This window comes from Aotus nancymaae, unplaced genomic scaffold, assembly GCF_030222135.1.
Source record: "Aotus nancymaae isolate 86718 unplaced genomic scaffold, 86718_ANA_hifiasm-v0.15.2.pri h1tg000089l, whole genome shotgun sequence".
Lineage (NCBI taxonomy): Eukaryota > Metazoa > Chordata > Mammalia > Primates > Aotidae > Aotus > Aotus nancymaae.
In genome coordinates, this window is record NW_026988504.1 from 15,382,270 (window position 1) to 15,407,322 (window position 25,053).

The 25,053-nt window shown below is 36.5% G+C and overlaps 1 protein-coding gene across 11 annotated transcripts in view; it reads right to left on the minus strand.

Annotated features, from left to right (window-relative positions):
* The window catches only part of CEP112 (centrosomal protein 112), a 664,691-nt gene that overhangs the window by 248,413 nt on the left and 391,225 nt on the right, over window positions 1-25,053 (minus strand). The gene's annotated exons all lie outside the window — the stretch shown is intronic.

Genomic DNA, 25,053 nt, shown 5'->3' on the forward strand with positions numbered 1-25,053 from the left:
ACAGAAGGTCTTTAGAACATCTACCAATAGAAACACTTTCCTCTTGACAGCTTAGATAACAAGCTTCCAATGCTGGGATAGGGAGCTGGGAATGTAAGTTGGCACCGGATCCTCTACCTTACCCAGATACATCTCGTTGGTTGTATCTCATGTCTGTTGCCCACTCAATTCTGGGGCTTCAGGGTCAACAATTCAGGGTTTTAGTCAAATCAATGGGTCACAGGCCAAGAAACTGGATTCATTCTGGATGCAGTGGGATGTGGTATAAGTCTGTGAGCAGGGAATAAAATGAATAGAAGTCCAGTTGAGAAGCTGAATCCTCTGGGACTGTGGAGAATGAACCAGAAGAGCAGAGCCAATAACTGTGGCAATAGTCAAAGAGCACTGCTGCCCAAGAGCTTTTGTTTAAAGTCCTAAAGCAACTATAGTTCTGAGGAGACAAAGGCAGAGAAATGGGGCTATCTCAGCCTTGTGCCTCTTTCTGAAAGAGAAAGTCACATTGAGGAAAGTCAAACGACTGAACTAAAGGAAATAACTAAACAGAAGGTAATAATCCTTTATGCATCATCTACCTTTCTAACCTTCTACCATCTCTCACAAACACACTGGCACCCACACACTGACACATTCACAAATGGATTTTCCTATAGTTGTTATATGTTGCAAATTTTTTAGTTTGGGTATATTTCTGAGTGCAACTAGAAAAAATGCAAGATGATGTATTGAGAGATTTATATAAAGTACAGGCGAGTCATACACAATTCCTAGGAAACTAAGTATAAGAAACTTGTCCTCTGAACATGAAATCAATTTCTCACATGTTCTTCTGCCTCTTGATAGACTCCTTTTCAATATTACTGTCTTTTCTTCCATAGCCAACTCTTCAAAAATTGAGATACAACCCATTTACCACACAATACACCTTTTAAGAGTATACCATTTTAATGGTGTTTACTGTATTCATATGTTGTAATAACTATCACCACGATCTGATTCTTATTTTTTTTTCCACTACCCAAAAGGAAATCCTGTACCAATAGCCATCATTCCCTATTTCCCTCTACTGAAATTCTAATCCACTTTCTGTCTCTATGGATTTGTCTATTCTCAACATTTCATGTAAATGTAATAATACAATACGTGGGCTTTTGTGTCTGAATTTTTTTATTCACATAATATTTTCAAAGTTTATCTGTGTTGTAGCATGCATCAGTAACTCATTACTTTTTATAGTTGAATAATATTTCATTGTATGGATATACCACATTTTGTTTACCTGTTCATCAGTGAATGGGAATTTTGGCTCTTTATGAATCATGCTGCTTTGAACATTTGTGCACAAGTGTTAATGTAAACCTATGTTTTCAATTATCTTGGTATATTTCCTAGGAGAGGAAATGCTGGATTTTATAATTCTAAGTTTAATTTTTTTTAGAAACTGTCAAACTGTTTTTCTAAAGTGGTTGGCCTGCTTTAAATTCCCATTATAAAATATGAGGATTCCAATATGTATTCATGTATTTTCCAACACTTATTATTGTTTGTCTTTTTTAATATAGCCACCCAAGGAGGGGAGAAGTATCTCATTGTGGTTTTGGTTAGCATTTCCATAATGCCTAATGGTGTGGATCATCAATGGTGTTGCTCTGCTTACTGGTCATTTGTATACACGCTTTGGAGAAATGTCTATTTCAACTTCTTTGCCCATTTGTCAGTTGGATTATATGTCTTTCTATTGTTGGGTTGCAAAGTTCATTATAGTCTATTAGATTTTTATCAGCTGGATGATTTGCAAATGTTTCCTCCCATTCTGTGGGTTGTCTACATTTTCTTTAATTTTTTTTAAAATTTTTAAAAATTTATTATTATTATTATTAATTTGAGATGGAGTTTCGCTCTTGTTACCCAGACTGGAGTGCAATGGCACAGTCTTGGCTCACCGCATTTTGTTTTTTCTTTTTTTTCTCACTCTGTCACGCAGGCTATAGTGCACTGGTGCACTTACTGCAACCTCCGCCTCCCTGGGCTTAAGTCATCCTCCAACTTCAGCATCCTGAGTGGCTGAGACTACAGGCACATGCCACTACATCTGGATAACATTTCTAATTTTTGTAGAGATGGGGTTTCATCATGTTTCCTAGACTGGTCTGAACTCCTGGGCCTAAGAGATCGTCCTGCCTTAGCCTCCCAAAGTGTTGGGATTACAAGCATGAACCACTGAACCCAACCATCTTCATTTTCTTGATGTTGTTGTATTCTTTGAAGTACAAAAGTTTTTAATTTTGATGAAATCCAACTTACCTATTTTCTCTTTTATCACTTCTGCCTTTGTTGTGATATTTAATATCCAAGGACATAAATATTTTCTGGTATGTTTTCTTTTATAAGTTTTATAATTTTAGTTCTTACATTTAGGTCTAGCAGGTTGCTACTGACAAATTATCTCAGTTTGTATTTATGTGAGAATATTCTTCATTTTAAAAGGATATTACTGGAAGTAGAATTCTTGGTTAACAGTCTTTTTCTTTAAGGGCTTTTAGTATTTTATTCCACTGCCTTCTGACCTTCATGGTTTCCAAAGAGAAATTAGCTGTTAATCTTTATTTCTTTAGACATAATATTTTAGCTCTTTGAACATATTTCAAGTAGCTTATTTAAAGTCTTTGTCTATTAAATCCAACATCTACACTTCCTCAGGAATAGTTTCTATTATTTTTCCCATTCCCTGTGGGAAATAAAGTGTGCACATGCCACACTTTGTTTCTTTGCATGTCTCATAATTATTTTGCAGAAAACTGGACATTGTGAATATTTTAATATGGCAACTCTGGAAATCAGATTCTCTTCCTTCCCCAGAGTTTGTTGTTGTTGATGGGGATTTCTGTTGTAATAGTAGTGGTGATAATGTTTATTTAGTGACTTTTCTGAACAAATGCTGTAAAGTCTATGTTCTTTGTCATGTGTGGCAGCTGAAGTTTCTGCTTGGCTAGTTCATGGTCAGCTAATGATTGGGTAGAGGTTTCTTTCAATGCCTGGAAACAATAAGTCTTCCAGTTTTCTCATTGCTTTCATGGAGAAGAGACTTTGTGAGGGACTTCACTCTGCTATTTTCCCTGACATCCTCTCAGTACATTTATTAAGTGTTGTTTTCCACAGGGTTACATTCTTTCCCTTTTTCTCTTATTCCACAAAATTTCTCTGGGCAATATCATACACATCTAGGCCTTAAAATTCTAACCAAAATTTATTGATTCCCAAAACTACATCCTCAGCACAAACATTTTCCCTGGAAGACGTATTTGTAAATGACCAATAGTCATTTCTATATGCATGTTTTACAGGTGTCTCTAGCTCTACAGGTCTTAACCACTCACTTACTCAGTCACACAAACTAGAAAACTGGGAGGCATGCTAGACTACTTCTTTATTTTCAATTTCTCACTAAAACACCTTCTATCAAATCTTACAACATTCTACCAAGTTAATCATTATCTTATCACATTGTATGTATCCCCTTGTAAAGCATTTATTTACATGGATGTTCTTACTAGACGATAAGCATCTTGTGAGCATGAATTGTATATATTTATCATCTTATAGGACTCACCATGATGCCTAACTCATTATAGTCAGCCAAATGCTTTATCTGTGTAGCAGACTGTATTTTCCAAAAATGGCCACATCAATATATTTCTCTTCCCACATGCTCTTCTCCTATATTGACACTATATAGTGTCAACGCTCCATCAAGGGGTGCAGTCAAGGAGCTCTCATCTCTTGAATGTGGGAAGACCTTTACAAGTGCCTTAATGAAACAAATGTGACAGAAATGATACCACTTGAAATCTCAGGCTAAAATTTAAAAGGTGATATGAATTCCACCTGGCTTTCTGTCCCAGGACATGAGCCATGGAGTACTGATCTAACATGTGAGATATCCAGCTACCCTAAAGCTGTCATGTCAACAGACCACGTAGAGACAGAGATACCAGAGGAGCTCTAGCTATATGTATCTTTTCTCTCCAAGTCCCAGGAAGGTAAGTGAAGAAGACTTCAATATGATCTCAGTTCCAGTTACTGTCTGACTGAAACCACATGAGACACTCAAGGCCAGAACCACTCAGTTAAGAGCCTCCAAATTCCAGACTTACAGAAACAGTAAGAGATAATATTGCTGTTTGAAGCCATTACATATTTTGTGGTGATTTTGTTATACAACAGTGGATAACTAAAACAATAAATGAAGAAATGAAGATTAGAGTGGAGATATATCAATATTCCCCTTTCATTTCTCTGACATGCATCATTTAAAGTGGAAAACAGTTTTAAATATGTGCTTAAAAGTATCTCATATTTATATCAAAAAGTTTCAAGATGTAATTAATATGGATATAAAATGAATATGCATCTAGCGAGGAAGTCCTTTCCTCAAATACCTTAAGGTGTTGCATTATTTTCTCAAAATATAAGTGACTGCACTATTTAATCAAGTACCACACAGTATCTTAAAGGCAAAACCCTTGTTCTTTATTCCCCCCCAATAGATGATTTCATGAAGATAATTTCTGGATCATTCACATTAAAAGTTTCTAGCACTATAATGTCTAAGTGCATCATGTTCATGCATTGACTGTTCTTAGACAAACTTTTGCTAAATTAAATGTCTGACTGTTTTTGTAGTTTCCTAATCGAAAGAGTATTCTTATGAATCATAGGCATTTCTGTTGATTCTTATTTTTTACACAGCAAAATTTAATAAACTTAAAAATAGTTTATAATGATGAACTATTCAATACATCCTAGATGTGGACAAATCCAATATGTGTGTGTAACACGTGTTTAACCTCAGGCTAATAGCTGTTAATATCTTGAGGTTAAATTTCTTTAGAACGGATGTTTACTTAACACAGATAAAAGAAACAACATTAAATGAAGCCTCATCCAGAAGAATTTTCTACCTTTCAATAACCTCTCAGCATGTTTTAAAAAAAGAGTTGGGATTAATTACTTATAATTTCTAAAAGTGTGTTTCCTCTGGTTTCCCTAAGCCAAAAGACATGTTAATCTAAGTAAATACAGGAGAAGCTTTGTATTTTGATTCATAAATATAAAAGAAAATTTCTCTGAATTATTAAAATTAGATGAGCAATCTATGCTCATAACACTGTTCTGTATTCTATATCTGTAAAGCTCTTTTCAAAAGAACAAATTTCAGTCATTTTTCCATTTCAAATGTAGATGAATACATCTAATTATTCAGGCAACACATATGCTTGGAGTCCTATATCAACGCAAAATTTCTCCTAGAAGAGATATGAGGAAAAATGTCCTTAATCGACATTTCATTTTGCTTAATACATTAATCATTAATGTATTAATCAAACATACTTAATTGCCCTTAAGTATGTTTCTGATGACATCATTTAAAAAATATCTTCTCTGAGTTTTAATTTCTAATTCCAGTCTGCTACATTCTGGGTTGAATGAGAAACTGAATGAAAAAATTACTACTGTCTTGTGAATTATTTAAAATGTATTATATACAGGGCAAATATACAATTTATTGTCAAAACAGGACAACTTTTGAGAATAAATGTAATGTTAAGAATTATATTGAAAATAGGAATTGAAACTAGAACCTGTAGTCATTCTAAATATGACTCATATCTTCAGTATGATATTAACAATATTAAATATCGTCATGTTAAGTGAGGACTACAGTCCATCTAGCAAAGGATAAACCCTATGCAATTAATTTTTTTTTTTTCTTGAGATGGGGTCTGTGTCACCCAGGCTGGAGTCTAGTGGCATCTCAACCTCTACCTCCCGGGCTCAAGCAATCCTCCCAACTCAGCCTCCTGAATAGATCGTTATACAGGTGCATGCCACCACACCTGGTTAATTTTTGTATTTTCAGTAGAAACAGGATTTTGCCATGTTGACCAGGCTGGTCTCAGACTCCTGGGTTCAAGTGATCCACTCACTTTGGCTCCCAAAGTGCTGGGATTACAGGCAGGAGCCACCACACCCAGCCTACAAGTAATCTTTATAGAGGCAGGAAAAGTCATAAAGGTCCTCATAAACATCATCCTTTTCAGGTTTTTTATGTTATTTTACTATTTCTATGACTACCATAATACCTCACTTGCCTGGAGATCAGAGTTCCAGTGGCAATGGTATTATTTTATTTAGGAGCTGTATTATTTAGGAGCTGCTCTTAGGCCCTTGCTCATGCTACCTGGTGTATAAACTCAGTCAACAAATTAAAAGCAGCTGCCAAAAGCATAAAGTAACAACTGAAAGAAAAAGGAGGAGATGGAAGAACTATAAAAAGGAGAGAAAACCAGGATAACAATGTGGGTTAGATTTTATTGTAGGAAATCTTTTATGTGGTACCAAAACATTCTCAACGATGATTCTGAGTTGATGTCTTTAGCATTTTTTGTTTAAAAGAGTGGGGGAGTAAGTGGAGCATGCTAGAAAAATATCCTTCAAAATGGTAAGTTTTGGCACATATATTGAGATTACATTTTAGTTTTTTGGAAACTGACTTGCAGAACATTTTATTCCTGGATAATATCTGATAAATGAGGTATTCCTGTACTTCCTTTTATTTGGCTTGAAACCATCTTTAAAACTCTTCTAAACAGTGCTTTGTTGAAAAAATAATCTGAATTAAACTGTGCATGGTTTTAGCAAATTTTACCATAGAATCTCTCAATGTTCCGCCTAAAATCAAAACTTTAAAAAAATCTTCATACGGAAAAAGCTTCATTCTCTTTATCACTTTAGCTATCCTGTTTCAAATGTTTACCAGTTCCATAGTATTTTCAGAATTTTAAGCTGCATTATGGATACATTTATATAATACTTGACAAAAGTAGAGAAAATGTTTTATTATTTTATCCTATTCTGTTTCCAGAGGGTTAGAAGTGTCTTTGTCAATATTACTGTTTAGTGAAATCAAGACCCAAGAATTATTCTTGATAGAATCTTTTCAGTCTCAATTAGGGTGCTATAGTTGGAAAGACATTAAAGATTCATCCATCTATCTATTCGATAGTCCCTTGGACTGGTGGCTAAAACATGCCAGGCATGTGCACAGGGGAAACAATGGGAACTGTAAGAGGTGATTAGATCACGAGGGCTCTACCATCATTATATGGTTTGGCTCTGTGTCCCCACCCAAATCTCATCTCAAATTGTAATTCCACATATTGGGTGAGGACCCTGGTGGGAGGTGATTGAATCATGGAGGCGGACTTCCCCCTTGCTGTTCTCATGATAGTGAGTTTCTCATGAGAGCTAATGGTTTAAAAATGTGTGGCACTTCCCCCTTCTCTCTCTCTCCTGTTCCACATGGGAAGATGTGTCTTGCTTCTCCTTCACCTTCTGCTATGATTGTAAATTTGCTGAGGCTATCCAGTCATGCTTCCTGTTAAGCCTGCAGAATGGTGAGTCAATTAAACGTCTTTTCTTCATAAATTACCCAGTCTCAGTTCTTTATAGCAGTGTGAAAATTGACTAATATAGAAAATTGGTACTGGGACTGGGGCACTGCTATAAAGATACCTGAAAATGTGGGAGTGACTTTGGAACAGGATAACGAGCAGAGGTTGGAACATTTTGGAGGGCTCAAAAGAAGACAGAAAGATGAATCTCATAGGGACTTGTTAAATGGTTTGACCAAAATGGTGACAGTGATGTGAACAATGAGGTCCAGGCTGAAGTAGTCTCAGATGGAGATAAACAACTTATTGGGAACTGAAGTAAAAGTCACTCTTGCTATACTTTAGCAGAGAGATTGGCTGCATTTTACCCCTGCCCTAGAGATCTCTAAAACTTTAACTCGAGGGAAATAATTTAGGGTATCAGGTAGAAGAAATTTCTAAGCAGAAAAGCATTCAGGATGTGACTGGCTGCTTCTAAAAGTGTACACTCATATGCATAAACAAAGAGATGTTCTGAAATTATAACTTATATTTAAAAGAGATGCAAAGCATAAGTTTGAAAAGTTTGCAGCCTGACTGTGGTAGAAAAGAAAAACTCACTTTCTGGGCAGAGGTTCAAGTAGCCTGCAGAAATTTGCATAAATAGTTGAGCCAAATGTTAATAGCCAAGACAATGGGGAAAATGTCTCTAGGGCATGTAAGAGAGCTTCATGGCAGCCCCTCCCATTACAAGCCTGGAGGACTAGGAGGGAAAAATAGTTTCATGGGCTCCTCTATTCTGTGCAGCCTGGGGACATGGCATCCTACATCCCAGCCTCTCGGCTCTAGCTATAGCTAAATGGGGCCAAGGTAAAGCTCATGCTATGTCTTCAGAGGATACAAATCCCAAGCCTTAGTAACTTTCATGTGGTGTTGGGCCTGCAGGTGCACAGAAGTCAAGAGTTTGGGAGCCTCCACCTAGATTTCTGAGGATGTATGGAAATGCCTGGATGTCTAGGCAGAAGTCTGTTGCAGGGGCAAAGCCCTCATGGAGAACCTCTATTAGGGCAGTGCAGAGGAGAAATGTGGGGTTGGAGCCTCCTCACAGAGTCCCCACTGAAGCACTGCGTAGTGGAGCTGTGAAAAGAGGGCCACCATCCTCCAGACTCCAGAATGTTAGATCCACTGAGAGCTTTCACTTTGCACCTGAAAAAGCTACAGGCAGTCAATACCAGCCCAAGAAAGCAGCTGCTGAGGCTGTACCCTGCAGAGCCACAGTGGCAGAGCTGCCCAAGGCCATGGGAGCCCACCTCTTGCATTGGCATGCCCTACATGTGAGACATGGAGTCAAAGGAGATTTATTTTGGAGCTTTAAGATTTAATGACTGCCCTGCTGGGCTTTGAAATTGCATGGGTCCTGCAGCCCTTTTCTTTTGGACAATTTCTCCATTTTGGAATGGGAGCATTTACCCAATGCTTGCATTCCCATTAGATCTTGGAAGTAGCTACCTTGTTTCTGATTTTACAGGCTCATAGGTGGAAGGGACTTGCCTTGTCTTAGATGAGACTTTGAACTTGGATTTTTGAGGAAATGCTGGAAAGAGTTAAGACTCTAGGGGACTATTGGGAAGACATCATTGGTTTTGAAATATGAGGACATGAGATTTGGGAGGGGTCAGGGATGGAATGATATTGTTGGCTCTGGGTCTCCAACCAAATTTCATCTTGAATTGTAGTCCTCATGTGTCAGGGGAGGGGTCTGATGGGAAGTGATTGAATCACGGGGGTGGACTTCCCCTTGCTATTCTTGTGATAGTGAGTAAGTTCTCATGAGCTCTGATGGTTTAAAAATGTATAGCACTTCCCTCTTCTCTGTCTCCTGTTCCATCATGGGGAGATGTGACTTGTCTTGTTTCCCCTTCACCTGCCACCATGATTGTAAGTTTCCTGAGGCCTCCCAGTCATGCTTCCTGTTAAGCCTGCAGAACTGTGAGTCAATTAAACATCTTTTCTTCATAAATTACCCAGTCTCAGTTAGTTCTTTATAGCAGTATGAAAATTAACTAATACAATCATGAATGAATGAATGAATGTCATCATTGCAGGAGTGGGTTTGATACTAAAGTAAGTTTGGTCCTCTCTTGTTCTCTCTCACTTTCTCTCTCACCATGTGCCTTCTTCCATGTTATGACATAGCAAGAAGGCCCTTGCCAGATGAAGCACCTTGATCTTGGACTTGCCATTCTCCAGAACCATGAGCCCAAGGAACTTCTATTCTTTATAAATTACCCAGTGGTGTTCTGTTATAGCAGCACATAATGGACTAAGATAAGATCTGAGGGGGAAATCCAGACCAAGAGAAAAAATAAGTTTAAAGGCCTTAGGTAGGAACAAGCTTGAAATACTTATAAATGGCAAGAAAACCACATGCTGGATCCATGTAACTGAGGGGGAGAGGAGTAGGGGATAAGCTGGAGAGATGGGCAGGGGCCAGATTTCCATTTTGTTTCAATAATGATGAGAAGCTACTGGAGGGTTTTGAGCACAGAATTATACAATCTCATTTATTTTCCAACAGACCTGATTGTTGTACAAATGAACTGTTGGAGGAAGTAGGTGTGAAAGTAAGAAGATGAGGTGGGAATTACTACAACAGTCCAGTGAATAGTTAATTTAAATTTATTCTACTTGATTTATTTTAGATTGCATGGTAATGACAGAAGTGACGAAAAGTGGTTTGATGTAAGACATATTTAAAGCAGTAGGACTTTTTAATAGGAAGAATGTGGCTGTGAAAGAAAAGAATCAAGGATGACTCAGTACTAGTTACTGATATGAAGAATATTGGGGAAGAATCAAGAGCTCTGTTTCAGAAATATTAAGTGTCAGACATCTATTAGAATTTCAAGGAAGGTGTTTAGGAAAAAGTTGGCTACCAGGCTGGAACTTCAGAAAGAGACTAGGACTAGGATATAAACTGGAAGTCATCAGCTTATGGATGGCATTTAAAAGAGCGGGACTGCATAAGGTTAGTTAAGAACTGAGTAAAGAAGTGGGCAGGGCAGATAAGGTGATGCTGCTAAAGGAGATGGAGTAGAAGCAGCTAGCAAAGTAGGAGAAATTCCTGGAGATCATCATGTTCTTCCTAATTGATAATGCAATTAAAATATATTAGAGAAGGAACAATCAGTGGTGTCAAAACGGCTGAGACGTCAACTGCAATGAAGACTAAAGACTCAGCATTGCATTTAGTGCAGAGATCACTTGTTGATCACTTGATTGGACAAATGTTTCAACATATTGAAGTGGCTAAGAGCCACATTGCCATGAATAAAATAAGAGAATATAAGGCAGTAGAATAATTAAGTATTAATAGAAAGGCCTTTTGAAGACTCTAGTTAAGTATTAATAGAAAGACCTTTTGAAAACTCTGGTTACAAAGATAAAGACATGATACCAATGACTGAAGTGAGATTTGGATTGCAACAGAACATTTACTGGTAGTTGAATATATACTTCCCTCTCTTTTGCATCTCCCCTTCCCCACACACATTTCCTAGCCCCTTGCAGGTGGGTGAAGCCCTTTGTCTAGTTCTGGCTAATAGCCTGTGATTGGAATATGGGTCATTTCTCACCCAAAGTACAAAGAATTGGGTATGAGCTCTTCATATCCTGTCTTCTCTAACCATGGGTGATCAGTAACGTTCAAGATAATGGAATCTCTCTGTCAACCAACACTGAATTTACAATCTAGGAATGTATTAATCACATTAAATTACTGATAATTAACCAGTTTAGATCTATAAAAACAGCACTTTTTTATGGTTTCACTTAACAAATCTTTGCTGAGTGAAACCACTGAGATGTTGGGGTTAATTTGTTACCACAGTATAACTTAGAATACTTTGGCTTAGGTGGTCAAAGAATGCTTTAACATATTATTTCATATTTTTATATTTTGGAAATAATGTATCAGAGAGAAAAATGTTGATGTATGAGAAATGTTGGGTAATTACAGGAGAAAAACCCTTGAATAAGGATGAGGAGTGTAGCACACTAGTGAAGGCCTTAGACAGAGGTACACATTTCCTTAAGGAAGAAATTCATCTACCCTAAAGGAGGGAAGGTGGAACATGGATATAGATGCAATTGCAGAGTAGATTTGGGCTGGGCAGATAAAGTGGTTCTCTTCTGTTTGCCTCCACTTTTCCAGTGAAATTGAGGTCATCATCTCAGAATAGAAATGAAAAGGCAGTGTTGGAGGTTTGAGAAGAATAGAGAGAGTTGAAATTTTCTTAGTGGGAAAATGAATTAACATTGCAGTGCTGAGGGCTCCACTGGAGCTTTTGGCCTTAAGTTCAAGAGAGGATAGTTAACGTATGTATCTCTTCTTTTGAACCATGTTCAAGTATTTAAATACTGTAGCAGGGTACATGAGTGTTTGTTTTAGCCAGGGTTGGGGACAGCCAATAAGGAAGGTGGAGGTAAACAGGGGAAAGGAAGTTGAGAGTAGTTCAAGGAAGTGATTATTCCTTTCTTCTATTATTTATAAATTACCCAGTGGTGTTCTGTTATAGCAGCACATAATGGACTAAGATAAGATCTGAGGGGGAAATCCAGACCAAGAGAAAAAATAAGTTTAAAGGCCTTAGGTAGGAACGAGCTTGAAATACTTATAAATGGCAAGAAAACCACATGCTGGATCCATGTAACTGAGGGGGAGAGGAGTAGTAGTCCATGTAACTGATGGACTGTGAAATCTAAGCTGCAAAGTAAAATCATGAAGAAGTTAATGGAAAGTGAAAAATGATGTTAATCGATTGTAAGTCCCACTGGGCAAAAAACCGTTGGTGTAAGGATGCTAACCTAACTGAGTTAGAAAGATGGGGTTGGGGAAGGCAGACAGAATGGAATGCCTGAAACCAAAATTTTCAAGGTGGTACAGTTACCAGAATTGTTGAAGACTCTAGTCATATCCATGAACAACAGGTGGCTGAGGTGGAGAAATGATGAGCTCAAGAAACCCAAGAGGCCAATGAGTTGTAATAATTCTCATTCATGGGCTAATCCATCCAATGTCATCTTGGCTATGAACAATTATGATTTATGGTAGGACATGCTTTGTTCTTTCTGTGTTAGTTTTATCATACACAAGTTATATCCATGAAAGCAAAGCTCTGTGAATGAGATCATGTGAAGCAATATCTAAATTTTCACAAACAATATATTTTTTAAATGAAAATTTCTTGAAAATTTGCTTTTCTTCTTTTTAAATCTCCTGTTGAGAACTGAAAACTAAAGATCCTTGCATTTTTGCAATAATAGAATGTCTCATTTTTAGTTTACAACTCTAAATTGAAGTGGTATTTTACTACTAAAATATGTGTAAATTATTCTTGTTTTCTTTCCATAATTAATACAAAATTTTCTGTCATTGCTGCATTCCAATACCAATCATATGTATTAGAAGAATTTTTTATTGCTGAAAAGTATCTTACTTTCCCTAGATTTTCATTTTCTCTGTTCTCCAGGATATTTACAAGGGGAAGAAAATGGGCTTTTCCTCCTTGTCGATGATTCACTGTTAAGAATAGATTTGGCTTATACCTCATTGCTCCAAAACAGACCCTAAGTGATCTGAGAAAACTTTTCCACATTTATCAAAATCTGCAGTCTAAAGTAGCTGACAAGGGTACCTGAAGCAATCCAACAAGTTAGCCCATTTATAACTTCAATTTTATTGAATTATTTTTGGATCCTGTTATATATTATCTCCACAAGAAAACAACCAGATTAAAATGAAATATTACAATGGAACAACAAAACTTCAGTTTTATTTAGACAAAAGGCAACCTTTTAAACAAGCATCCCTAATCTCTCAAAGACAATGATAAAGCAATCTGGCAGTCTGAAAAGTCAAAGTGACTTTCAAGCACTGCTGTTTAAACTGACAGAAATTTCTACAGATGTCAATACAAAATTTAAAAAAAGATGTAAAACTTTTAAAATGTATACAACTTTAGAGATTATATAGAAGCTTGTTTTTAACATTTCTAGGATTGAAAAGAAAAGCAGTCTTTGCTTTCCCAAAGCCATTATTCAGCAGAAAAATATTCATATAGAAGTAAAAATCTACAGTGCAAATTAAAGCACAGAGAAATAATCTAGAATATAACATTATTTCAAATAATAAGATAATACATGAGTGAGCATGTCCTCTGAAACCAGGTGACTAATAGGGCATGATGGGAAGATTATACTTCCAGTCATCCTATACAGAAACACCAAGAAAAGGTCTGGCATCTCTCCAGGGACAAGGACGAATAATTCTTCGAGAAAAGGCACACTGAGAGGATTCCTTAAGTCAAGTGGATCTAAGATCAAGTTTAAAGTGATCAAATAAGAGCTGAAAGATCAGTCAAGTACCAAGTACTCAAGGAAACTCATCAATGTAGAAATAAGAAACAGGAAAAGGAACTTGTGAACAAAATGTGTGGGCAATGAGGAGTTAGGAACCCAATCAGAGTCTATTCGGGGAATGAGGAATGTGGCCACAGGCATGAATTGGTTTATAAAACCAATGATCTTGTGAAGCAGGAGCTATTTCTATCTTTTGCTCATGGTGACCTATCTGAGCCAAGAGATGGTTGGATTCGCTGGGAAATGGCATGAGAAGCCAACATTCCTGACATAGGTGTTGGAAAAAGACACACTGGAATCTTGGTTCTGCAACTTGTAGCTGTGTAACTCTGAGCCAGTTGCTTAATTATTCTGAGCTTCAGTATCTCCTACAATTCTAAGGCAATCATTACTTCAGTGAGTTGAAAGAATTAAAGTAGATAAGGTACGTGAAAGTGCTTGACACAGGGAAGGCACACAATCAGTATCTTCTTCCATTAGGCCAATACATCTGTGTATTGCTTATTGTTTAACTTACACCAATGATTTTCAGGAATTTATTTGAGCACAAGGAAGCGTGAAATTGAGGATCTGTGTTGTCTGACTGTAAAAAAATACAGAGAAGATCATTCATTTTTTTTATGACATTGACAATGTCAATGTTTAACATGAACAATTCTGTTTTAAAATCTTGTATTTCCTGATCAATCTGTTGGGAGTGAAAATTAGAAAAGAGGGCAGTAAATAAAGTAAGAATTTGCAAACGTAGTTGAACTCAGATAATAAATACCCACTCCCACTACAGGTGCCCTTTTCTCATAATAGAAAAGAGATAAGAAGACATGAAAAGTGAAAGCTTAAAAAGACAGTACCCATGTAAGACAAGAGCAGAATCTATACAGAGAGGTTACTTGTGTAGGGCTGCTTAGCTAGTTATTGACAGGGGCTTTGCTAGAACTCACATCTCTTGTGGCATGTGTGTCTAACATTCATTCTTATCAAACAAGGAGCATAAGCATTATTTCCTCAGGGGAGCCCTTCCTTGGTCCCAAAACCAAGCTGTCTGCTCTTTATGCTCTCACAGCTTTCTATATTTCCCATCTCAACACAGTCATCAGGCATATTGTTACCATGTGGATAATGGAGTAAGTGGTTAAAAGCACAGGTTCTGACGTCACACTGTGTTTGAATCTTGTCTCTTCAAATTATTAAAACTATTTAAGCATCCACAAAAGAATAAAAGCACTTAATTTATAGGCATGTAGTGAGGAGACAATAAATTAAGCTTTCGCAACAATGGTTGACACTTGGTGCAATAAATATTGTCCATTTGTATTATTAGTAAGGATAATTAAGGCAAGGAGTGTTTAATACTGGATGTCCAACACAGAGTGGTGCTCTCCCCAGAAATAACACCAGATGTGTCCTGTGTTCCCTGTCAAACACTCAGGGGAAATGCAAACCTATAAAATTAACAAGCTCTGAAAATAGTTGTGTGATTATGTTTGTTAAATAAAGGCAGTTCCAATTTGCACAAATTTAGTTTTCATGGTTTAAACAAACTCAGTGCCCCACCAACATAGTTAAAATTTCAGGCACCAAAGTTCATCTTCTGTGGTGAAAAGCCTATGAAATCATGTTCCGTATTTAAAAGTATGTTTTCTTCTTATTGAGTTCTTTATACAGGCTGTATAAAAATACTTTATCAGGTACATATTTTGCAAATATTTTCTCCAAGACTGGTTTGTCTTTTTATTTTCCTAGGAGTGTCTCCTGAAGATGTCTAAATTATTGATTTTTTCTTCCATGGTTCATAATTTCACAGTCTAATTGAAGAAATGTTTGCCTAAATCAATATCACTAAGGTGTCCTGTTTCTTCCAAGGGTTTTATACTTGCAGCATTTAGTTTAGGTCTACAATTCATTTCAAGTTAACTTTTGTGTAACTGTGAGGAAAAGTTGAGGTCTTCCTTGTCTCCATGTGAATACCCAATTGTTCGGAAGTATCTGTGGAAAGATTATCCTTCCTCCATTCATTATCTTAGCATATTTTTTCAAATATTAATTGATTATAAATTTGTAGGTCTATTTCAAGACTCTTTATTTTGTTCCATTGGTTATGTTTACCTTTACACCAATATCACATTGTCTTGATTACTATAGCTTTATTGTTAGTCATGAAATCAGAAGGTGTAATTTCCCCAACTCTGTTCTTTTTCAAAATTGATTGACAATGCTCAAATGAAAGTTAGAGCCAGCTTGTCAAATTCAACTAGAAAACTGCTTAGGTTTTGATGAGGACTGCACTTGATCTAAGGATCAGTCTGGGAGAAATGACATTCTAACAAGGTTGAGTCTTCTGCTCATGAACTTAGTATTTCATTCCATTTAATTACATCTTTACATCACAAAATTTAGTTGTCAGCATACAGATCTTGGATATATCCTGTTAAACAAGTATTTCATATTTATAATGATGTTGTAAATGACAGATTTTTAAAAATTCAATTTCCAATCATTCATTGCAATTACATAGAAATATAACTGATTTTACATATTGGCTTGGTACACCATGACCTCGCTAACTTTAGTTATTCTTGTAGTTTTGTATTTTTGCAGATTCCTTTTGATTATTTCATGTAGATGACATGTCTGCAAATAGAGACAGTTTTACTTCATCCTTTCTGATTTGTATGTCTTTTCTTTCTCTTGTCTTGTTGCACTTACTAGGACTTCCAGTGCAAAGTGAATAGAAGTGCTAACAGTGGATGTCTTTGACTTGGGAAAAAATAATATGGTCTGTCATCATTAAGTATGATTTTAGCTGGTTTTTCTTTTTCTGGCATCTGTTCTTTAAAAAAAATTTTTTTTTTAACATTTTTATTGGTGGGGAGGATCCAAGATGGCCGAATAGGAACAGCTATGGAGTGCAGTTCCCAGCGAGAATGCAGACGGTGAGTGATCACCGCATTTCCAAATGAATTTTTACGCCCACAGACCAGGAGATTCCCAGGTGGAAAAGTGCCACAAATTTCAACCATGGCTATTTCAGCTGGTGCATCGGGTCTCCACATAAAAACTCACAAAAATCTGGCCAGCCATTTCAACTGGCGCCTGGAATGCCTGGGAGGTAGAGTCACCCATTCAACTGAAAAAAAGGGGGCTAAAACAGGAGCCAGGTGATCTGGCTTGGCAGGTCCCACCCCTACAAAGACCAGCAATCTGAAATACTCTGGATTGAGAGTTTCACAGCAAGCACAGCTGGACTCATGACAGTCCAGCTCTGCTGGGGGAAGGACATCCGCCATTACCAAGGCAGTCCCCCATTACTGAGGCAGTCTGCCATTACTGAGGCAGACCACCATTACCAAGGCAGTTCTAACTATACCTCTATAAACAAAACTGCAATGAAGTTCACACAGCAGCTGGGTAGAGCCCACAGCAGTTCAGCAATGCCTCTGCTGATGGACTGTGACTAGGTTACCTCCTAGCTGGGCAGGGCATCTCTGAAAAAAGGCAGCAGCACATCAGGAACTTATAAATAAAGCTCCACCTTCCCAGGACGGAGCACCTGGGAAAAAAAGGTGGTTATGAGTTCCACTGCAGCAGACTTAAACGTACTTGCCCAGCAGCTCTGAATGGAACAATGGAGCTCACAGCTAAGCACTTGAGCTCCTATAAGGGACAGACTGTCTCCTCAAGCAGCTCCCTAACCCCCGTATATCCAAAAAGACACCTCATAAAGGAGACTTTAGGCTGACACCAGGCGGGTATCCTTCAGAGACAAAGATAACAGAAGAAGAAACTGGCAGCAACCCTTACTGTTCTGCAGCCCCCACTGGCGATCCCCAGGCAAGCAGGGTCTGGAGTGGACCTCCAGCAGTCCTACAGCAGAGGGTCCTGACTGTTAGAAGGAAAACTGAAAAACAGAAAGAAATAACTTCATCATCAACAAAAATGATGTCCACTCAGAGAACTCAACCGAAAGTCACCAACTACAAAGATCACAGGTAGATAGATCCACAAAGATGGGAAGAAACCAGCGCAAAAAGTACGAAAACACCCAAAACCAGAACACCTCTCCTCCTCCAAGGGATCACAACTCCTCACTAGAAGGGAAGACAGCTGGATGGAGAATGAGTCTGATGAATTGACAGAAACAGGCTTCAGAAGGTAGGTAGTAACAAACTTCTCTGAGCTAAAAGAACATGTTCTAACCCAATGCAAAGAAACTAAGAACCTTGAAAAAAGGTGTGATGAAATGCTAACAAGAATAAACAGCTTAGAGAAGAATATAAATGACTTGATGGAGCTGAAAAACACAATATGAGAACTTTGTGAAGCATATACAAGTTTCAATAGCCAAATTAACCAAGCAGAAGAAAGGATATCAGAGATTGAAGATCAACTCAATGAAATGAAATGAGAAGGTAAGATTAGAGAAAAAAGAGTAAAAAGAAATGAACAAAGCCTACAAGAAATATGGGATTACATGAAAAGACCTAATCTACGTTTGATAGGTGTATCTGAATCTGATGGAGAGAATGAATCCAAGCTGGAAAACACTCCTCAGGATATTATGCAGGAGAACTTCCCCAACCTAGCAAGGCAGGCCAACATTCAAGTCCAGGAAATACAGAGAACACCACAAAGATATTCCTCAAGAAGAGCAACCCCAAGCCACATAATTATCAGATTCACCAGAGTTGAAATGAAGGAAAAAATGTTAAGGGCAGCCAGAGAGAAAGGTCGGGTTACCCACAAAGGGAAGCCTATCAGACTCACAGTGGATCTCTCAGCAGAAACCCTACAAGCCAGAAGAGAGTGGGGGCCAATATTCAACATCCTTAAAGAAAAGAACTTTCACCCTAGAATTTCATATCCAGCCAAACTAAGCTTCATAAGCGAAGGAGAAACAAAATCCTTTATAAACAAGCAATGCTGAGAGATTTCATCACCACCAGGCCTGCCTTACAAGAGCTCCTGAAAGAATCACTAAACATAGAAAGGAACAACCAGTACTAGTCACTCCAAAAACATACCAAATAGTAAAGACCATCAACACAATGAAGAAACTCCGTCATCTAATGAGCAAAACAACCAGCTAGCATCAAAATGGCAGGATCAAATTCACACATAACAATATTAATCTTAAATGTAAATGGGCTAATTGCCCCAATCAAAAGACACAGAATGGCAAATTGGATAAAAAGTCAAAACCCACTGGTGTGCTGTATCCAGGAAACCCATCTCACCTGCAAGGACACACATAGGCTCAAAACAAAGGGATGGAGGAAGATTTACCAAGCAAATGGAGAGCAAAAGAAAGCAGAAGTTGCAATCCTAGTCTGATAAAATGGTCTTTAAACCAACAAAGATTAAAAGAGACAAAGAAGGGCATTACATAATGGTAAAAGGATCAATGCAACAAGAAGAGCTAAGGATCCTAAATATATACACACCCAATACAGGAGGACCCAGGTACATAAAGCAAGTTCTTAATGACCTACATAATTGACCATGTAATTGGAAACTGAACAACTGTCTCTTGAATGTTGACTCACTTCTCTGGTGGGCATTTATTGCTATAAATTTCCCTCTAGACACTTCTTTAAATGTGTCCCAGAGATTTTGGTATGTTGTGTCTTTGTTCTCGATGGTTTCAAAGAACATCTTTATTTCTGCCTTCATTTCATTGCTTATCCAGTCAACATTCAAGAGACAGTTGTTCAGTTTCCATGAAGTTGTGTGGTTCTGAGTTAGTTTCTTAACCTGAGTTCTAATTTGATTGCACTGTGGTCTGAGAGACTGTTATGATTTCTATTCTTTTGCATTTGCTGAGGAGTAATTTACTTCCAATTATGTGGTCAATTTTAGAGTAGGTGAGATGTGGTGCTGAGAAGAATATTCTGTGGATTTGGGGTAGAGAGTTCTGTAAATGTCTATTAGGTTTGCTTGGTCCATATTTGAGTTCAAGTCCTGGATATCCTTGTTAATTTTCTGTCTCGTTGATCTGTCTAATATTGACAGCGGAGTGTTAAAGTCTCCCACTATTATTCTGTGGGAGTCTAAGTCTCTTTGTAGGTCATTAAGAACTTGCTTTATGTATCTGGGTGCCCCTGTATTGGGTGTGTATATATTTAGGATCATCACCTCTTCTTGTTGAAAAGATAAACATTTCATTGTTTATCTTCATTGCTGGAGAGGATGTGGAGAAATAGGAACACTTCATACACACCATGGAATACTATGCAGCCATAAAAAACAATGAGTTCGTGTCCTTTGTAGGGACATGGATGAATCTGGAAACCATCATTCTCAGCAAACTGACAGAAGAACAGAAAATCAAACACTGCATGTTCTCACTCATAGGCAGGTGTTGAACAATGAGAACACATGGACACAGGGAGGGGAGCATCATACACTGGGATCTGTTCGGGGGACTAGGGAGGGACAGCAGGGGGTAGGGAGTTGGGGAGGGATAACATGAGGAGAAATGCCAGATACAGGTGATGGGGGGATAGAGGCAGCAAACCACATTGCCATGTATGTACCTATGCAACAATTCTGCATGTTCTGCACGTGTACCCCAGAACTTAAAAGTGCAATAAAATATATACATAAAAAATAAAAATAAAAACATTTTTATTGAAATATAAACCAAACACCAGAAAAATCATTCATTCAAATGTCCAGTTCAGTAATTTTGGTATACTCACAAAGTTGAACAACCATCACTATAGTCTAAGTTGGGTTTTTAAATTTTTAAAAATTTTTTACTTCCATAATTATTGGGGAACAGGTGGTGTTCGATTACATGAGTAAGTTCTTTAGTGGTGATTTGTGAGATTCTGGTGCACCCATAGCCCGAGCAGCATACACTGAACCCAATTTCAGTCTTTTATCTTTCACCTTCTTCCCACTCTTTTCTCCTGAGTCCCCAAAGTCCTTCGTGTCATTCTTATGCCATCTGTTCTTTATTGGCTCTTTGAGTAAGTGTTAAACTTTGTTAAATGCTTTTTCTACATCTACTGATATAATGTGATTTTACTTTTTTGTTTTAATATGGTGAATTGCATTGATTTTTAAAAAAATTTTGAACCAACTCTGCATTCCTGAGATAAACCCCACTTGACCTTGATGTGCTTTTTATGTATTGCTGAATTTGACTGGCTACTATTTTGTTAAGAAATTTTTTTGTGTTTCTGTAGTCTGCAGTTTTTTTCTCTTGCAATATTAATGTCTAGTTTTATTATCAGGATAATGATAAGTTCATAAGGTGAGTTGGAAAATGTTTCTTTTTTATTTTCTGAAAGAGTTTGTGTGGAAATGGCATCATTTCTTTCTTAAATGTTTGGTAGACTTCACTGGTAAAGTCATCTGGTATAAAAGGCACTTGTTGTTCATTTTTCCTAAACCAATTCCATAAAAACATTATGGAAGCAGTTGCTTATAATTCTTTCTTCCAGCAAATACTAGCAGTTACTTGCATACAGAGATTGCCAAGTAAGTATTTGTGAAAACAAAAACTAAAATGTTACATACCTTTTGATTTTTCCTGCCTTATTTAAAAATATTTTGTGTGTGAATAAACAATATAAGTGGTGATTTATATAGGTATATATGATGCAAAATTAATTTTGGATAAAGTATAATATTGAGGGCTATTTAAAAAACCCAGGTATATAAAGATTGCTAGTTATTATTTAACAAACATGGATATTCAGCATATTGACTAATGTTCTTCATTTAATGTGGTGGCTAATTAAACCACTTAGGTTATGAGAACATAATCAAAATACTGTCTAGGTAAAAACGTTACAAAACAGGGGCTAAAATTTGAGACTGAAACAACCAACAACTACTTAACAGAGAAGGACTGCAAAATCATTTTCTAAATAACTTTCTTCTTTCCTTCTTGCAAGATCAGATCAAAGCAAAAATCAGATTCCCTTGATATTCATGCAAGTCCCTGTTCCTGTGATTTTTAAAAACTTGATTTCTCCAAAAATTGTCTATCAAAAACTGCTATTTCTAGCTTCTTGAACAATAATGATTAGGTTTATAAAATTGGACAATTTTGATTTGGCTCTATTCATGAGATCTCACAGGGTATTTCAAAAATAAACCAATTCCAACATCTGGATTTTTTATCAAAGTGCTGTCTAATTCCTTGGCCATATAAGGCACATTTTAAAAACATGGTACATAGCAGTTAAAAATCATGCTGAAATACCACTTTGAAAACTTTCATAGTATTTAATTTTCAGCTTATAACCTAGTAAATGCAGATAACATGGAAATTCTACAGAGCCTGACAAATGTAGTTTGCCTACCTTGGGTAAGCTTTTTATCTAACTTGAGCTACTACGATGGGGCTATTTTATTCTTTGATATAGTTCATGTGAAATAAACTAATTTGTATTTTTTAAAAACCTATGTTAAAATATATTTTCATCCTTAGGGTCCTGATCAATGATGATGCCTTTTTTTTCTTTGTATTGTCAACATTTAACACGCTGCCTAATTTACGTTGTCATTACTCAATAAATGCTAAACTTGAAAATGAAGTTTAACTGAATTAAACTGGCCTTGTAGCAATTTACAAAGTAATCCAGAGGGTCAGATATCAATGTGATATACAGTGAAGGAAGTAATTACACATTTTTCTTTCACTTGAAGTGGTTCTAAATGTACAGACATATTTCCTTGGCATTCCTCAGGTAGGTAGCCATTTACCTAACTATCATGAAAAGAGTTTTTAAAAACATTTTGTTAAAATAACAAAGCCCTTATTGCAGAACACCAAAAGCCACATATTTTAAGATTTAAAAATCTTAAATATGTTTAGCTCTTCAGAAATAGAAAACTAGCAAAAGATAACATAGTCAGCAAATAATCTCTCATTCCCTTCCTTTTCATTCCCCCACCATCCTTCCTCAGGATTCAGTTCCAGTGAATAATCATCAGAAGCAAAACCTGAAGCAAAAATCTTTCAAAAATTACAACAAATAAAGGAAATGCTTGGTAAGTCTCAATTTTGTTATAACTTTCTCCTCAAGGTTAGTATTATGAAAACATGTTGTAATAAGGTTATTTGGGGACATCCCCCATTTAATCCCCAGTAGATAGTCTAAGACTAAATGATTCCTACTTCAGAAATCAATACTACGATAGAAAAAAATACTACTATAACAGGGTTTTGGTTATTTTGCAGAGTAGGATTCAAATAGCAGGAATTCAATTTTTTTTAAAGTAAATACTATCTGCTTATTAATTTGTTTAATCACAAAATGATTTCACAAAACAATGCAGTCTGTGACTTCTTAAAGAACTTCTGGCATTCAGATTGACTTTTAATATATTATGCCTCACACTAAGAGTCACTCTATTTTTAGGAACGTTAAAATCAAAATAATACCTATTATACCTCCATTCCAAGGGGAAACAAATATGTTCCATGAGGATGTTTTTGAAGATGTGAATTAACCATATTACACCTGGTCTCTTAGTGAGAATCTCCTGTAATTTTTTCTCTAAAGTTTTCAATCCATGAATTTTTGAAATAATGACTTTTAAAAGTTTATTGCACAGAATCTTGTTTTAATTGTGATTTTTAAATTGATATTTGCTACTGAAAAATCTGGAGTCAAATATAGGTCCTTCAGCAGAAATTATCCAACGCTCATAGATTGTGTTGTGTTTTCATGAACACTACCTCTAGTCTCACCTTATTTTTTTCTTTTATTTTCTGTTATATCTGATTCCTTAACTTTAAAAGAATCTTGCATTTTAAAAGCCATCTCCAGCTTTCAATATTTTCTCTCCTAATGATATGAAACAACAAAAACAAACAAAACCCCACACCCTTAACGTAACTTAAAGTTAGAATAATAACAAAACTTCAAAGTAACTGTGAGTTATAAACCAGATAATTATTCCAGGTAAGATTCACCAGGGTTCAGGTAAAATTAGTGAACAAAGGTCTAAGAATATGTGCATAGTCTCAAAGTATTTCCATCAAGATATTTTACATCTTAGAAATGGAAAGCAGTTAATTTTACAGAACAGAAACCTGGCAGATACCACCTTAAAAAAGTGATCAATGTTAGCATCACCAGTAATAAGATATTTTGATACCATGCATCCTTTGATATAATGCATCTGAGAAAGGCACAATATCACTTCTGTATTATTCCTGCCAAAAATACATAACCTCAATCTAATCACAAACAAAGTGAGAAACATTCTACAAAATAACTACCAGCTAGTACACTTCAAAAGTGTACGAAAGCAGCTAGTACACTTCAAAGTCATGAAAGATAAGGAAAGACGGGGGAGTTGTCACAGATTGAAAGAGAATAAAGAGATATAACAACTAAATGCACTGTGAGATCCTGCACTGGGTCCTAGAACAACAACAACAAAAGTACTTTAATGGAAAAGCTAGTGAAATTAAAGTAAGATTTGTAGTTATTTAACAGATTGTGCCACTGTTAATTTCCTGATTTTGGCAATTGTGCTATAGATAAATAAAATGTTAACATTAGGGGAAGCTGGGTGAAGGACATATAGCAATTCCCTGTACTATTTTTATAATATTTCAGTAACTGTAAATAAAAGTTAAAAAGGCATCTTCAATCTTTTAAAAATAAGTGGGATTTTCATAAACAATTACTGTCTGACATTCTTCCGATTTTTCCTAAGCTCATAGCTTCCTTGTGTTATCCCCTTTGACTGCCTCAGAAAATTCTTCATATCTAGTGCCAATTCAAATATTGTCCCTCTTCCATAAAAGATCCCGATTCCTACAGACCTTCTCAGATTTCCCAGCATTGTACCCTAAAGTAGAATTTCACCATGTATAATTAGGTAGTTTTCTAGTTCTTTTTTTACTTGTATTTCTCATTGTCACTACAATAAGAAAAGCTCCCAGAATGCAGTGACAAAGTTACATGTCTTTTGATCATTTTCCCCAGCACTGACCTAAATATACAGTAAATGCTTATTAAATATATGTTGACTCATTCACTCATAAATTGTTTAAGGAAACTAGAGATTTGTAAGTTCACATCATCCATTTTACAGCCGCTCTGTGAAATTAGACATCAAATACAGGACTGAATGGACCATTAGTTATAATCTAAGTATGGCCACTCTAATAATTTCTTATTCTCAGCAAGCATCTAAAATGAATACTTCCTTCAATTTCATAAGGTAGTTG